General features: G+C 59.1%; 1 protein-coding gene across 1 annotated transcript in view; it reads right to left on the bottom strand.

The window, feature by feature from the left end:
• The window catches only part of LOC138066518 (otoferlin-like), a 180560-nt gene that overhangs the window by 58135 nt on the left and 107022 nt on the right, over positions 1-15403 (bottom strand).

Genomic DNA, 15403 nt, shown 5'->3' with positions numbered 1-15403 from the left:
ATCCGGGCCTTGTGTTGGGGGTGCTGAGGGGATTTGGGCTGTGAGTTTGTTGTGTTGAGCTTGTGGGAGTGCTGAGGGGATCATGGGCTTGTGTTGGGGGTGCTGGGCTTTTTGTGGGGTGCAGAGGGGAGCTGGGTGTTGTGTTGGAGTTGCTGGGCCTTGTTTTGGGGGTGCTGAGGGGATGTGGGCCTTGTGTCGGGGGAGCTGGTCTTGTAATGGGTTTGCTGAGGGGATGTGGGCCTTGTGTCGGGGGAGCTGGTCTTGTAATGGGTTTGCTGAGGGGATGTGGGCCTTGTTTTGGGGTTGCTGAGGGGATCTGGGGCATTGTGTTGTGGGTGCAGGGCTTGTGGTGGGGGTGCTGAGGGGATCGGGGCATTTTGTAGGGGGTGCTGGGCTTGTGATAGGGGTGCTGAGGGCATGTGGGCATTGCGTTGGGGGTGCAGAGGGGATCTGGGCATTGTGGTGGGGCTGCTGAGGGGATCTCGGGCATTGTTTTGGAGATGCGGGGCTTGTAGTGGGGGTGCTGAGGGGATCTGGCCATGTTTTCGAGGTGCTGGGCCTTTTTTTCTGTGGTGCAGAGGAGATCTGGGCATTGTGTTGGGGGTGCTGGGCTTGTGGTGGGGGTGCAGAGGGGATCTGGGCGTTGTGGTGGGGGTGCTGAGGAGATCGGGGCCTTGTATTGGGTGTAGTGAGGGGATCAGGGGCTTGTTTTTGAGGTGCTGGATGTGTTTTGGGAGTGCAGAGGGGATCAGGGCCTTGTGGTAGGGGTGCAGAGGGGATCTGGGCATTGTGTTTGGTGTGCTGGGCTTTGTTGTGGGGGTGCAGAGGGGATCTGGGCCTTGTGTTGGGGGTGCTGGACTTGTCATAGTGGTGCTGAGGGGATCTGGGCTTGTGTTAGGGGAGCTGGGCGTATTGTGCGAGTGTGGAGGGGATCTGGGCGTTGTGTTGGGGGTGCTAGTCTTGTCGTGGGGGTACTGAGTGGTCTGGGCCTTGTTTTGGGATTGCTGGGCTTGTCGTAGTGGTGCTGAGGGAATCTAGGCCTTGTATTGGGAGTGCTGGGATTGTGGTGGGAGTGCTGGGCTTGTGGTGGGGGTGCTGAGGGTATCTGGGCCTTTTGTTGGAGGTGTCGGTTTGTCATAGGGATACTGAGGGGTCTGGGCCTTGTCTTGGGGGTGCAGGGCCTTGTCTTGGGGGTGCTGAGGGGATCTGGGCTTTGTGTTTGTTGCGTTGAGCTTGTGGGAGTGCAGAGGGGATCTGGGCTTGTTTTCGAGGTGCTGGGCTTGTGTTGCGGGGGCTGGCCTTGTTTTGGGGGTGCAGAGGGGATCTGGGTGTTGTGTTGGGGGTGCTGGTCTTGTCATGAGGGTACTGACCGGGATCTGGGTGTGGTGTTGGGTGTGCTAGGCTTGTTGTGGGGGTGCTGAGGGTATTTGGACATTGTTTTCGAGGTGCTGGGCTTGTGGTGGGTGTGCAGAGGGGATCTGGGCTGTGTGTTTGTTGTTTTGGGCTTGTGGGAGTGCTGAGGGGATCGGGGCCTTGTGTTGGGGGTGCTGGGCGTTCTGTGCGAGTGCGGTGGGGATCTGGGGCTTCTATTGGAGATGCTGGGCTTGTGGTGGGGGTGCAGAGGGGATCTGGGGCTTGTTTTCGAGGTGCTGGGCTTTGTTGTGGGGGTGCTGAGGGGATCTGGGCATTGTGTTGGGGGTGCTGGACTTGTCATAGTGGTGCTGAGGGGATCTGGGCTTGTGTGGGGGGTGCTGGGTGTGTTGTGTGAGTGAGGAGGGGATCTGGGGCTTGTATTGGAGGTGTTGGGCCTTGTGTTTGGGCTGCTGAGGGGATCTGGGCTGTGTGTTTGTTGTTTTGGGCTTGTGGGAGTGCAGAGGGGATCTGGGCCTTGTTGTTGGGGGTGCTGGGCCTTGTGTTGGGGGTGCTGAGGGGATCTGGGCGGTGTGTTTGTTGTGTTGAGCTTGTGGGAGTGCTGAGGGCCTCTGGGGCTTGTTGTGGGGGTGCTGAGGGGATTTGGGCGTAGTGTTGGGGGTGCTGGGCTTGTTGTGGCTGTGCTTAGGGGATCTGGGCTTTGTTTTCGAGGTGCTGGGCTTTGTTGTGGGGGTGCAGAGGGGATCTGGGGCTTGTGTTGGGGGTGCTGGGCTTGTCATGCAGGGTGCTGAGGGGATCTGGGGCTTGTTTTAGGGGTGCTGGGCCTTTTTTCCGTGGTGCAGAGGAGATCTGGGGCTTGTTTTCGAGATGCTGGGCTTGTGGTCGGGGTGCTGAGGGGGTCTGGGCATTGTGTTGGGCGTGCTGGGCTTGTAGTGGAGGTGCTGAAGGGATGTGGGGCTTGTTTTCAAGGTGCTGGGCCTTTTTTTGGTGGTGCAGAGGTTTATCAGGTACTTGTTTTGGAGATGCTGCGCTTGTGGTGGGGTTGCAGAGGGGATCTGGGCCTTGTGTTGGGGGTGCTGGGCGTGTTGTGCGAGTGCGGAGGGGATCTGGGGCTAGTATTGGAGGTGTTGGGTTTGTTATGGGGCTGCTGAGGGGATCCGGGCCTTGTGTTGGGGGTGCTGAGGGGATTTGGGCTGTGAGTTTGTTGTGTTGAGCTTGTGGGAGTGCTGAGGGGATCATGGGCTTGTGTTGGGGGTGCTGGGCTTTTTGTGGGGTGCAGAGGGGAGCTGGGTGTTGTGTTGGAGGTGTTGGGCTTGTCATAGGGGTACTGAGGGGATGTGGGCCTTGTCTTGGGAGTGCTGGGCCTTGTGTTGGGGGTGCTGAGGGGATCTGGGCTGTGTTTTTGTTGTGTTGAGCTTGTGGGAGTGCGGAGAGGATCTGGGGCTTGTTGTGGGGGTGCTGAGGGGATCGGGACATTGTGTTGGGGGTGCTGGGCTTGTCATGCAGGGTGCTGAGGGGATCAGGGCCTTGTGTTGGGAGAGCTGGGCTTGTCGTGGGTGTGCTGAGGAAAGCTAGGTGTTGTTTTAGGGGTGCTGGGCCTTGTTTTGGGAGTGCAGAGGGGATCAGGGCCCTGTTTTGCGGGTGCTGAGTAGATCTGGGCTCTGTGTTTGTTGGGTTGGTCTTGTGGGAGTGCTGAGGGGATCTCGAGCTTGTATTGGAGATGCTGGGCTTCTGGTGGGGGTACTAAGGGGATCTGGGCATTGTGTTGGGAGTTCTGGGCTTGTCATGGGGGTGCTGAGGGGATCTGGGCGTTGTGTTGGGAGTGCTGGGCTTGTGGTGGGGGTGCTGAGGGGATCTGGATGCTGTGTTGGGGGTGCTGAGGAGATCGGGGCCTTGTATTGGGAGTGCAGAGGGGATCAGGGCCTTGTGGTGGGGGTGCTGAGGGGATCTGGGCGTTGTGTTGGGGGTGCTGGGCGTGTTGTGCGAGTGCGGAGGGGATCTGGGGCTTGTGTTGGGTGCGCTGGGCTTGTCGTGGACGTGCTGACGGGATCTGGGCATTGTTGTGGAGGTGCTGGGCTTCTCGTAGGGGTACTGAGGGGTCTGGGCCTTGTCTTGGGAGTGCTGGGCCTTGTGTTGGGGCTGCTGAGGGGATCTGGGCTTTGTGTTTGTTGTGTTGAGCTTGTGGGAGTGCTGAGGGGATCATGGGCTTGTTGTGGGAGTGCTGGGCTAGTGGTGGGTGTGCAGAGGGGATCTGGGTCTTGTTGTGGGGGCGTCGGGCTTGTCATAGGGGTACTGAGGGGATCTGGGCCTTGTGTTGGGAGGGCTGGGCCTTGTGTTGGGGGTGCAGAGGGGATCAGGGCCCTGTTTTGGGGGTGCTGAGTAGATCTGGGCTCTGTGTTTCTTGTGTTGGGCTTGTGGGAATGCTGAGGGGATCTCGAGCTTGTATTGGAGATGCTGGGCTTGTGGTCGGGGTACTAAGGGGATCTGGGCATTGTGTTGGGAGTTCTGGGCTTGTCATGGGGGTGCTGAGGGGATCCGGGCGTTGTGTTGGGAGTGCTGGGCTTGTGGTGGGGGTGCTGAGGGGATCTGGGCGTTGTGGTGGGGGTGCTGAGGAGATCGGGGCCTTGTATTGGGGGTACTGAGGGGATCAGGGCCTTGTATTGGGGGTACTGAGGGGATCACGGGCTTGTTTTCGAGGTACTGGATGTGTTTTGGGAGTGCAGAGGGGATCAGGGCCTTGTGGAGGGGCTGCTGAGGTGATCGGGGCATTGTGTTGGGGGTGCTGGGCTTGTGGTAGGGGTGCTGAGGGGATCTGGACTTTGTTTTCAAGGTGCTGGGCCTTTTTTCCGTGGTGCAGAGGAAATCTGGGCATTGTGTTGGGGGTGCTGGGCTTGTGGTGGGGGTGCTGAGGGGATCTGGGTGTTGTGTTACGGGTGCTGGGCTTGTGGTCGGGCTGCTGATGGGATCTGGGCCTTTTGTCGGGGGAGCTGGTCTTGTAAGGGGTTTGCTGAGGGGATCTGGGCCTTGTTTTGGGGTTGCTGAGGGTATCGGGGCGTTGTGTTGGGGGTGCTGGGCGTTGTTTTTGGAGTGCTGGGCGTGTGGGAGTGCCTAGGGGATCTGGGCTGTGTGTCGGGGGTGCTGAGGGGATCTGGGGATTCTTTTCGAGGTGCTGGGCTTGTGTTGCGGGTGCTGGCCTTGTTTTGGGGGTACTGAGGGGATCAGGGGCTTGTTTTTGAGGTGCTGGATGTGTTTTGGGGGTGCAGAGGGGATCTGGGCATTGTGGTGGGGCTGCTGAGGGGATCTCGGGCATTGTTTTGGAGATGCGGGGCTTGTAGTGGGGGTGCTGAGGGGATCTGGCCATGGTTTCGAGGTGCTGGGCCTTTTTTTCTGTGGTGCAGAGGAGATCTGGGCATTGTGTTGGGGGTGCTGGCCTTGTGGTGGGGGTGCTGAGGAGAGCTAGGTCTTGCACTGGGGGTGCTGGGCTTGTTGTGGGAGTGCTGGGCCTTCTTTTGGGAGTGCAGATGGGATCTGGGTGTTGTGTTACGGGTGCTGGGCTTGTGGTCAGGCTGCTGATGGGATGTGGGCCTTGTGTCGGGGGAGCTGGTCTTGTAATGGGTTTGCTGAGGGGATGTGGGCCTTGTTTTGGGGTTGCTGAGGGGATCGGGGCATTGTGTTGGGGGTGCTGGGTGTTGTTTTTGGAGTGCTGGGCTTGTGGTGGGGATGCTGAGGTGATTTAGGCCGTGTTTTTGTTGTGTTGGGCGTGTGGGAGTGCCTAGGGGATCTGGGCTGTGTGTCGGGGGTGCTCTGGGGATCTGGGCGTTGTGTTTGTTGTGTTGAGCTTGTGGGAGTGCTGAGGGGATCTGGGGCTTGTTGTGGGGGTGCAGAGGGGATCTGGGCATGGTGTCGGAGGTGTTGGGCTTGTCATAGGGGTACTGAGGGGTCTGGGCCTTGTCTTGGGAGTGCTGGGCCTTGTGTTGGGGCTGCTGAGGGGATCTGGGCTGTGTGTTTGTTGTGTTGGGCTTGGGGGAGTGCTGAGGGGATGATGGGCTTGTTTTGGGGGTGCTGGGCTTGTGGTGGGGGTGCTGAGGCGATCTGGGCTTGTTTTCGAGGTGCTGGGCTTGTCATGCAGGGTGCTAGCTTTGTTTTGGGGGTGCTGAGGGGATCTGGGCGTTGTGTTGGGGGTGCTGGGCTTTGTTGTGGAGGTGCTTAGGGGATCTGGGCATGGTTTTTGAAGTGTTGGGCTTTGTTGTGGGGGTGCAGAGGGGATCTGGGCCTTGTGTTGTGGGTTCTGGGCGTGTTTTGGGAGTGCGGAGGGGATCTGGGGCTTGTATTGGAGGTGTTGGGCCTGTTATGGGGGTGCAGAGGGGATCTGGGCTGTGTGTTTGTTGTGTTGAGCTTGTGGGAGTGTTGAGGGGATCTGGGCTTGTTTTCGAGGTGCTGGGCTTGTGTTGCGGGTGCTGGGTTTGTTTTGGGGGTGTAGAGGGAAGCTGGGTGTTGTGTTGGAGTTGCTGGGCCTTGTTTTGGGGGATCTGGGTGTTGTGTTGGGGTTGCTAGGCTTGTTTTCGGGCTGCTCAGTGGAGCTGGGTGTTGTGTTGGGGGTGCTGGGCTTGTCATGGGGGTGCTGAGGGTATCTGGGCATTGTGTTCGGGGTGCTGGGCTTTGTTGTGGGGGTGCTTAGGGGATCTGGGCATTGTTTTTGAGGTGCTGGTCTTTGTTGTGGGAGTGCAGAGGGGATCTGGGCCTTGTGTTGGGGGTGCTGGACTTGTCATAGTGGTGCTGAGGGGATCTGGGGTTGTGTTAGGGGAGCTGGGCGGGTTGTGCGAGTGTGGAGGGGATCTGGGGCTTGTATTGGAGGTGTTGGGCCTGTTATGGGGGTGCTGAGGGGATCTGGGCTGTGTGTTTGTTGTGTTGGGCTTGTGGGAGTGCAGAGGGCATCTGGGCTTGTCATGGGGGTGCTGAGGGGATCCGGACCTTCTTGTGGGGGTGCTGAGGGAATATGGGGCTTGTTTTCGAGGTGCTGGGCTTGTCATGCAGGCTGCTGGGCTTTTTGTGGAAGTGCAGAGGGGAGCTGGGCGTTGTGTTGGAGTTGCTGGGCCTTGTTTTGGGGGTGCTGAGGGGATGTGGGCCTTGTGTCGGGGGAGCTGGTCTTGTAATGGGTTTGCTGAGGGGATGTGGGCCTTGTGTCGGGGGAGCTGGTCTTGTAATGGGTTTGCTGAGGGGATGTGGGCCTTGTTTTGGGGTTGCTGAGGGGATCTGGGGCATTGTGTTGTGGGTGCAGGGCTTGTGGTGGGGGTGCTGAGGGGATCGGGGCATTTTGTAGGGGGTGCTGGGCTTGTGATAGGGGTGCTGAGGGCATGTGGGCATTGCGTTGGGGGTGCAGAGGGGATCTGGGCATTGTGGTGGGGCTGCTGAGGGGATCTCGGGCATTGTTTTGGAGATGCGGGGCTTGTAGTGGGGGTGCTGAGGGGATCTGGCCATGTTTTCGAGGTGCTGGGCCTTTTTTTCTGTGGTGCAGAGGAGATCTGGGCATTGTGTTGGGGGTGCTGGGCTTGTGGTGGGGGTGCAGAGGGGATCTGGGCGTTGTGGTGGGGGTGCTGAGGAGATCGGGGCCTTGTATTGGGTGTAGTGAGGGGATCAGGGGCTTGTTTTTGAGGTGCTGGATGTGTTTTGGGAGTGCAGAGGGGATCAGGGCCTTGTGGTAGGGGTGCAGAGGGGATCTGGGCATTGTGTTTGGTGTGCTGGGCTTTGTTGTGGGGGTGCAGAGGGGATCTGGGCCTTGTGTTGGGGGTGCTGGACTTGTCATAGTGGTGCTGAGGGGATCTGGGCTTGTGTTAGGGGAGCTGGGCGTATTGTGCGAGTGTGGAGGGGATCTGGGCGTTGTGTTGGGGGTGCTAGTCTTGTCGTGGGGGTACTGAGTGGTCTGGGCCTTGTTTTGGGATTGCTGGGCTTGTCGTAGTGGTGCTGAGGGAATCTAGGCCTTGTATTGGGAGTGCTGGGATTGTGGTGGGAGTGCTGGGCTTGTGGTGGGGGTGCTGAGGGTATCTGGGCCTTTTGTTGGAGGTGTCGGTTTGTCATAGGGATACTGAGGGGTCTGGGCCTTGTCTTGGGGGTGCAGGGCCTTGTCTTGGGGGTGCTGAGGGGATCTGGGCTTTGTGTTTGTTGCGTTGAGCTTGTGGGAGTGCAGAGGGGATCTGGGCTTGTTTTCGAGGTGCTGGGCTTGTGTTGCGGGGGCTGGCCTTGTTTTGGGGGTGCAGAGGGGATCTGGGTGTTGTGTTGGGGGTGCTGGTCTTGTCATGAGGGTACTGACCGGGATCTGGGTGTGGTGTTGGGTGTGCTAGGCTTGTTGTGGGGGTGCTGAGGGTATTTGGACATTGTTTTCGAGGTGCTGGGCTTGTGGTGGGTGTGCAGAGGGGATCTGGGCTGTGTGTTTGTTGTTTTGGGCTTGTGGGAGTGCTGAGGGGATCGGGGCCTTGTGTTGGGGGTGCTGGGCGTTCTGTGCGAGTGCGGTGGGGATCTGGGGCTTCTATTGGAGATGCTGGGCTTGTGGTGGGGGTGCAGAGGGGATCTGGGGCTTGTTTTCGAGGTGCTGGGCTTTGTTGTGGGGGTGCTGAGGGGATCTGGGCATTGTGTTGGGGGTGCTGGACTTGTCATAGTGGTGCTGAGGGGATCTGGGCTTGTGTGGGGGGTGCTGGGTGTGTTGTGTGAGTGAGGAGGGGATCTGGGGCTTGTATTGGAGGTGTTGGGCCTTGTGTTTGGGCTGCTGAGGGGATCTGGGCTGTGTGTTTGTTGTTTTGGGCTTGTGGGAGTGCAGAGGGGATCTGGGCCTTGTTGTTGGGGGTGCTGGGCCTTGTGTTGGGGGTGCTGAGGGGATCTGGGCGGTGTGTTTGTTGTGTTGAGCTTGTGGGAGTGCTGAGGGCCTCTGGGGCTTGTTGTGGGGGTGCTGAGGGGATTTGGGCGTAGTGTTGGGGGTGCTGGGCTTGTTGTGGCTGTGCTTAGGGGATCTGGGCTTTGTTTTCGAGGTGCTGGGCTTTGTTGTGGGGGTGCAGAGGGGATCTGGGGCTTGTGTTGGGGGTGCTGGGCTTGTCATGCAGGGTGCTGAGGGGATCTGGGGCTTGTTTTAGGGGTGCTGGGCCTTTTTTCCGTGGTGCAGAGGAGATCTGGGGCTTGTTTTCGAGATGCTGGGCTTGTGGTCGGGGTGCTGAGGGGGTCTGGGCATTGTGTTGGGCGTGCTGGGCTTGTAGTGGAGGTGCTGAAGGGATGTGGGGCTTGTTTTCAAGGTGCTGGGCCTTTTTTTGGTGGTGCAGAGGTTTATCAGGTACTTGTTTTGGAGATGCTGCGCTTGTGGTGGGGTTGCAGAGGGGATCTGGGCCTTGTGTTGGGGGTGCTGGGCGTGTTGTGCGAGTGCGGAGGGGATCTGGGGCTAGTATTGGAGGTGTTGGGTTTGTTATGGGGCTGCTGAGGGGATCCGGGCCTTGTGTTGGGGGTGCTGAGGGGATTTGGGCTGTGAGTTTGTTGTGTTGAGCTTGTGGGAGTGCTGAGGGGATCATGGGCTTGTGTTGGGGGTGCTGGGCTTTTTGTGGGGTGCAGAGGGGAGCTGGGTGTTGTGTTGGAGGTGTTGGGCTTGTCATAGGGGTACTGAGGGGATGTGGGCCTTGTCTTGGGAGTGCTGGGCCTTGTGTTGGGGGTGCTGAGGGGATCTGGGCTGTGTTTTTGTTGTGTTGAGCTTGTGGGAGTGCGGAGAGGATCTGGGGCTTGTTGTGGGGGTGCTGAGGGGATCGGGACATTGTGTTGGGGGTGCTGGGCTTGTCATGCAGGGTGCTGAGGGGATCAGGGCCTTGTGTTGGGAGAGCTGGGCTTGTCGTGGGTGTGCTGAGGAAAGCTAGGTGTTGTTTTAGGGGTGCTGGGCCTTGTTTTGGGAGTGCAGAGGGGATCAGGGCCCTGTTTTGCGGGTGCTGAGTAGATCTGGGCTCTGTGTTTGTTGGGTTGGTCTTGTGGGAGTGCTGAGGGGATCTCGAGCTTGTATTGGAGATGCTGGGCTTCTGGTGGGGGTACTAAGGGGATCTGGGCATTGTGTTGGGAGTTCTGGGCTTGTCATGGGGGTGCTGAGGGGATCTGGGCGTTGTGTTGGGAGTGCTGGGCTTGTGGTGGGGGTGCTGAGGGGATCTGGATGCTGTGTTGGGGGTGCTGAGGAGATCGGGGCCTTGTATTGGGAGTGCAGAGGGGATCAGGGCCTTGTGGTGGGGGTGCTGAGGGGATCTGGGCGTTGTGTTGGGGGTGCTGGGCGTGTTGTGCGAGTGCGGAGGGGATCTGGGGCTTGTGTTGGGTGCGCTGGGCTTGTCGTGGACGTGCTGACGGGATCTGGGCATTGTTGTGGAGGTGCTGGGCTTCTCGTAGGGGTACTGAGGGGTCTGGGCCTTGTCTTGGGAGTGCTGGGCCTTGTGTTGGGGCTGCTGAGGGGATCTGGGCTTTGTGTTTGTTGTGTTGAGCTTGTGGGAGTGCTGAGGGGATCATGGGCTTGTTGTGGGAGTGCTGGGCTAGTGGTGGGTGTGCAGAGGGGATCTGGGTCTTGTTGTGGGGGCGTCGGGCTTGTCATAGGGGTACTGAGGGGATCTGGGCCTTGTGTTGGAAGGGCTGGGCCTTGTGTTGGGGGTGCAGAGGGGATCAGGGCCCTGTTTTGGGGGTGCTGAGTAGATCTGGGCTCTGTGTTTCTTGTGTTGGGCTTGTGGGAATGCTGAGGGGATCTCGAGCTTGTATTGGAGATGCTGGGCTTGTGGTCGGGGTACTAAGGGGATCTGGGCATTGTGTTGGGAGTTCTGGGCTTGTCATGGGGGTGCTGAGGGGATCCGGGCGTTGTGTTGGGAGTGCTGGGCTTGTGGTGGGGGTGCTGAGGGGATCTGGGCGTTGTGGTGGGGGTGCTGAGGAGATCGGGGCCTTGTATTGGGGGTACTGAGGGGATCAGGGCCTTGTATTGGGGGTACTGAGGGGATCACGGGCTTGTTTTCGAGGTACTGGATGTGTTTTGGGAGTGCAGAGGGGATCAGGGCCTTGTGGAGGGGCTGCTGAGGTGATCGGGGCATTGTGTTGGGGGTGCTGGGCTTGTGGTAGGGGTGCAGAGGGGATCTGGACTTTGTTTTCAAGGTGCTGGGCCTTTTTTCCGTGGTTCAGAGGAAATCTGGGCATTGTGTTGGGGGTGCTGGGCTTGTGGTGGGGGTGCTGAGGGGATCTGGGTGTTGTGTTACGGGTGCTGGGCTTGTGGTCGGGCTGCTGATGGGATCTGGGCCTTTTGTCGGGGGAGCTGGTCTTGTAAGGGGTTTGCTGAGGGGATCTGGGCCTTGTTTTGGGGTTGCTGAGGGTATCGGGGCGTTGTGTTGGGGGTGCTGGGCGTTGTTTTTGGAGTGCTGGGCGTGTGGGAGTGCCCAGGGGATCTGGGCTGTGTGTCGGGGGTGCTGAGGGGATCTGGGGATTCTTTTCGAGGTGCTGGGCTTGTGTTGCGGGTGCTGGCCTTGTTTTGGGGGTACTGAGGGGATCAGGGGCTTGTTTTTGAGGTGCTGGATGTGTTTTGGGGGTGCAGAGGGGATCTGGGCATTGTGGTGGGGCTGCTGAGGGGATCTCGGGCATTGTTTTGGAGATGCGGGGCTTGTAGTGGGGGTGCTGAGGGGATCTGGCCATGGTTTCGAGGTGCTGGGCCTTTTTTTCTGTGGTGCAGAGGAGATCTGGGCATTGTGTTGGGGGTGCTGGCCTTGTGGTGGGGGTGCTGAGGAGAGCTAGGTCTTGCACTGGGGGTGCTGGGCTTGTTGTGGGAGTGCTGGGCCTTCTTTTGGGAGTGCAGATGGGATCTGGGTGTTGTGTTACGGGTGCTGGGCTTGTGGTCAGGCTGCTGATGGGATGTGGGCCTTGTGTCGGGGGAGCTGGTCTTGTAATGGGTTTGCTGAGGGGATGTGGGCCTTGTTTTGGGGTTGCTGAGGGTATCGGGGCATTGTGTTGGGGGTGCTGGGTGTTGTTTTTGGAGTGCTGGGCTTGTGGTGGGGATGCTGAGGTGATTTAGGCCGTGTTTTTGTTGTGTTGGGCGTGTGGGAGTGCCTAGGGGATCTGGGCTGTGTGTCGGGGGTGCTCTGGGGATCTGGGCGTTGTGTTTGTTGTGTTGAGCTTGTGGGAGTGCTGAGGGGATCTGGGGCTTGTTGTGGGGGTGCAGAGGGGATCTGGGCATGGTGTCGGAGGTGTTGGGCTTGTCATAGGGGTACTGAGGGGTCTGGGCCTTGTCTTGGGAGTGCTGGGCCTTGTGTTGGGGCTGCTGAGGGGATCTGGGCTGTGTGTTTGTTGTGTTGGGCTTGGGGGAGTGCTGAGGGGATGATGGGCTTGTTTTGGGGGTGCTGGGCTTGTGGTGGGGGTGCTGAGGCGATCTGGGCTTGTTTTCGAGGTGCTGGGCTTGTCATGCAGGGTGCTAGCTTTGTTTTGGGGGTGCTGAGGGGATCTGGGCGTTGTGTTGGGGGTGCTGGGCTTTGTTGTGGAGGTGCTTAGGGGATCTGGGCATGGTTTTTGAAGTGTTGGGCTTTGTTGTGGGGGTGCAGAGGGGATCTGGGCCTTGTGTTGTGGGTTCTGGGCGTGTTTTGGGAGTGCGGAGGGGATCTGGGGCTTGTATTGGAGGTGTTGGGCCTGTTATGGGGGTGCAGAGGGGATCTGGGCTGTGTGTTTGTTGTGTTGAGCTTGTGGGAGTGTTGAGGGGATCTGGGCTTGTTTTCGAGGTGCTGGGCTTGTGTTGCGGGTGCTGGGTTTGTTTTGGGGGTGTAGAGGGAAGCTGGGTGTTGTGTTGGAGTTGCTGGGCCTTGTTTTGGGGGATCTGGGTGTTGTGTTGGGGTTGCTAGGCTTGTTTTCGGGCTGCTCAGTGGAGCTGAGTGTTGTGTTGGGGGTGCTGGGCTTGTCATGGGGGTGCTGAGGGTATCTGGGCATTGTGTTCGGGGTGCTGGGCTTTGTTGTGGGGGTGCTTAGGGGATCTGGGCATTGTTTTTGAGGTGCTGGTCTTTGTTGTGGGGGTGCAGAGGGGATCTGGGCCTTGTGTTGGGGGTGCTGGACTTGTCATAGTGGTGCTGAGGGGATCTGGGGTTGTGTTAGGGGAGCTGGGCGGGTTGTGCGAGTGTGGAGGGGATCTGGGGCTTGTATTGGAGGTGTTGGGCCTGTTATGGGGGTGCTGAGGGGATCTGGGCTGTGTGTTTGTTGTGTTGGGCTTGTGGGAGTGCAGAGGGCATCTGGGCTTGTCATGGGGGTGCTGAGGGGATCCGGACCTTCTTGTGGGGGTGCTGAGGGAATATGGGGCTTGTTTTCGAGGTGCTGGGCTTGTCATGCAGGCTGCTGGGCTTTTTGTGGAAGTGCAGAGGGGAGCTGGGCGTTGTGTTGGAGTTGCTGGGCCTTGTTTTGGGGGTGCTGAGGGGATGTGGGCCTTGTGTCGGGGGAGCTGGTCTTGTAATGGGTTTGCTGAGGGGATGTGGGCCTTGTGTCGGGGGAGCTGGTCTTGTAATGGGTTTGCTGAGGGGATGTGGGCCTTGTTTTGGGGTTGCTGAGGGGATCTGGGGCATTGTGTTGTGGGTGCAGGGCTTGTGGTGGGGGTGCTGAGGGGATCGGGGCATTTTGTAGGGGGTGCTGGGCTTGTGATAGGGGTGCTGAGGGCATGTGGGCATTGCGTTGGGGGTGCAGAGGGGATCTGGGCATTGTGGTGGGGCTGCTGAGGGGATCTCGGGCATTGTTTTGGAGATGCGGGGCTTGTAGTGGGGGTGCTGAGGGGATCTGGCCATGTTTTCGAGGTGCTGGGCCTTTTTTTCTGTGGTGCAGAGGAGATCTGGGCATTGTGTTGGGGGTGCTGGGCTTGTGGTGGGGGTGCAGAGGGGATCTGGGCGTTGTGGTGGGGGTGCTGAGGAGATCGGGGCCTTGTATTGGGTGTAGTGAGGGGATCAGGGGCTTGTTTTTGAGGTGCTGGATGTGTTTTGGGAGTGCAGAGGGGATCAGGGCCTTGTGGTAGGGGTGCAGAGGGGATCTGGGCATTGTGTTTGGTGTGCTGGGCTTTGTTGTGGGGGTGCAGAGGGGATCTGGGCCTTGTGTTGGGGGTGCTGGACTTGTCATAGTGGTGCTGAGGGGATCTGGGCTTGTGTTAGGGGAGCTGGGCGTATTGTGCGAGTGTGGAGGGGATCTGGGCGTTGTGTTGGGGGTGCTAGTCTTGTCGTGGGGGTACTGAGTGGTCTGGGCCTTGTTTTGGGATTGCTGGGCTTGTCGTAGTGGTGCTGAGGGAATCTAGGCCTTGTATTGGGAGTGCTGGGATTGTGGTGGGAGTGCTGGGCTTGTGGTGGGGGTGCTGAGGGTATCTGGGCCTTTTGTTGGAGGTGTCGGTTTGTCATAGGGATACTGAGGGGTCTGGGCCTTGTCTTGGGGGTGCAGGGCCTTGTCTTGGGGGTGCTGAGGGGATCTGGGCTTTGTGTTTGTTGCGTTGAGCTTGTGGGAGTGCAGAGGGGATCTGGGCTTGTTTTCGAGGTGCTGGGCTTGTGTTGCGGGGGCTGGCCTTGTTTTGGGGGTGCAGAGGGGATCTGGGTGTTGTGTTGGGGGTGCTGGTCTTGTCATGAGGGTACTGACCGGGATCTGGGTGTGGTGTTGGGTGTGCTAGGCTTGTTGTGGGGGTGCTGAGGGTATTTGGACATTGTTTTCGAGGTGCTGGGCTTGTGGTGGGTGTGCAGAGGGGATCTGGGCTGTGTGTTTGTTGTTTTGGGCTTGTGGGAGTGCTGAGGGGATCGGGGCCTTGTGTTGGGGGTGCTGGGCGTTCTGTGCGAGTGCGGTGGGGATCTGGGGCTTCTATTGGAGATGCTGGGCTTGTGGTGGGGGTGCAGAGGGGATCTGGGGCTTGTTTTCGAGGTGCTGGGCTTTGTTGTGGGGGTGCTGAGGGGATCTGGGCATTGTGTTGGGGGTGCTGGACTTGTCATAGTGGTGCTGAGGGGATCTGGGCTTGTGTGGGGGGTGCTGGGTGTGTTGTGTGAGTGAGGAGGGGATCTGGGGCTTGTATTGGAGGTGTTGGGCCTTGTGTTTGGGCTGCTGAGGGGATCTGGGCTGTGTGTTTGTTGTTTTGGGCTTGTGGGAGTGCAGAGGGGATCTGGGCCTTGTTGTTGGGGGTGCTGGGCCTTGTGTTGGGGGTGCTGAGGGGATCTGGGCGGTGTGTTTGTTGTGTTGAGCTTGTGGGAGTGCTGAGGGCCTCTGGGGCTTGTTGTGGGGGTGCTGAGGGGATTTGGGCGTAGTGTTGGGGGTGCTGGGCTTGTTGTGGCTGTGCTTAGGGGATCTGGGCTTTGTTTTCGAGGTGCTGGGCTTTGTTGTGGGGGTGCAGAGGGGATCTGGGGCTTGTGTTGGGGGTGCTGGGCTTGTCATGCAGGGTGCTGAGGGGATCTGGGGCTTGTTTTAGGGGTGCTGGGCCTTTTTTCCGTGGTGCAGAGGAGATCTGGGGCTTGTTTTCGAGATGCTGGGCTTGTGGTCGGGGTGCTGAGGGGGTCTGGGCATTGTGTTGGGCGTGCTGGGCTTGTAGTGGAGGTGCTGAAGGGATGTGGGGCTTGTTTTCAAGGTGCTGGGCCTTTTTTTGGTGGTGCAGAGGTTTATCAGGTACTTGTTTTGGAGATGCTGCGCTTGTGGTGGGGTTGCAGAGGGGATCTGGGCCTTGTGTTGGGGGTGCTGGGCGTGTTGTGCGAGTGCGGAGGGGATCTGGGGCTAGTATTGGAGGTGTTGGGTTTGTTATGGGGCTGCTGAGGGGATCCGGGCCTTGTGTTGGGGGTGCTGAGGGGATTTGGGCTGTGAGTTTGTTGTGTTGAGCTTGTGGGAGTGCTGAGGGGATCATGGGCTTGTGTTGGGGGTGCTGGGCTTTTTGTGGGGTGCAGAGGGGAGCTGGGTGTTGTGTTGGAGGTGTTGGGCTTGTCATAGGGGTACTGAGGGGATGTGGGCCTTGTCTTGGGAGTGCTGGGCCTTGTGTTGGGGGTGCTGAGGGGATCTGGGCTGTGTTTTTGTTGTGTTGAGC

The sequence above is a fragment of the Struthio camelus genome, chromosome 3 (genome assembly GCF_040807025.1).
Source record: "Struthio camelus isolate bStrCam1 chromosome 3, bStrCam1.hap1, whole genome shotgun sequence".
Lineage (NCBI taxonomy): Eukaryota > Metazoa > Chordata > Aves > Struthioniformes > Struthionidae > Struthio > Struthio camelus.
This window is presented reverse-complemented; position numbering and strand designations above follow the sequence as displayed.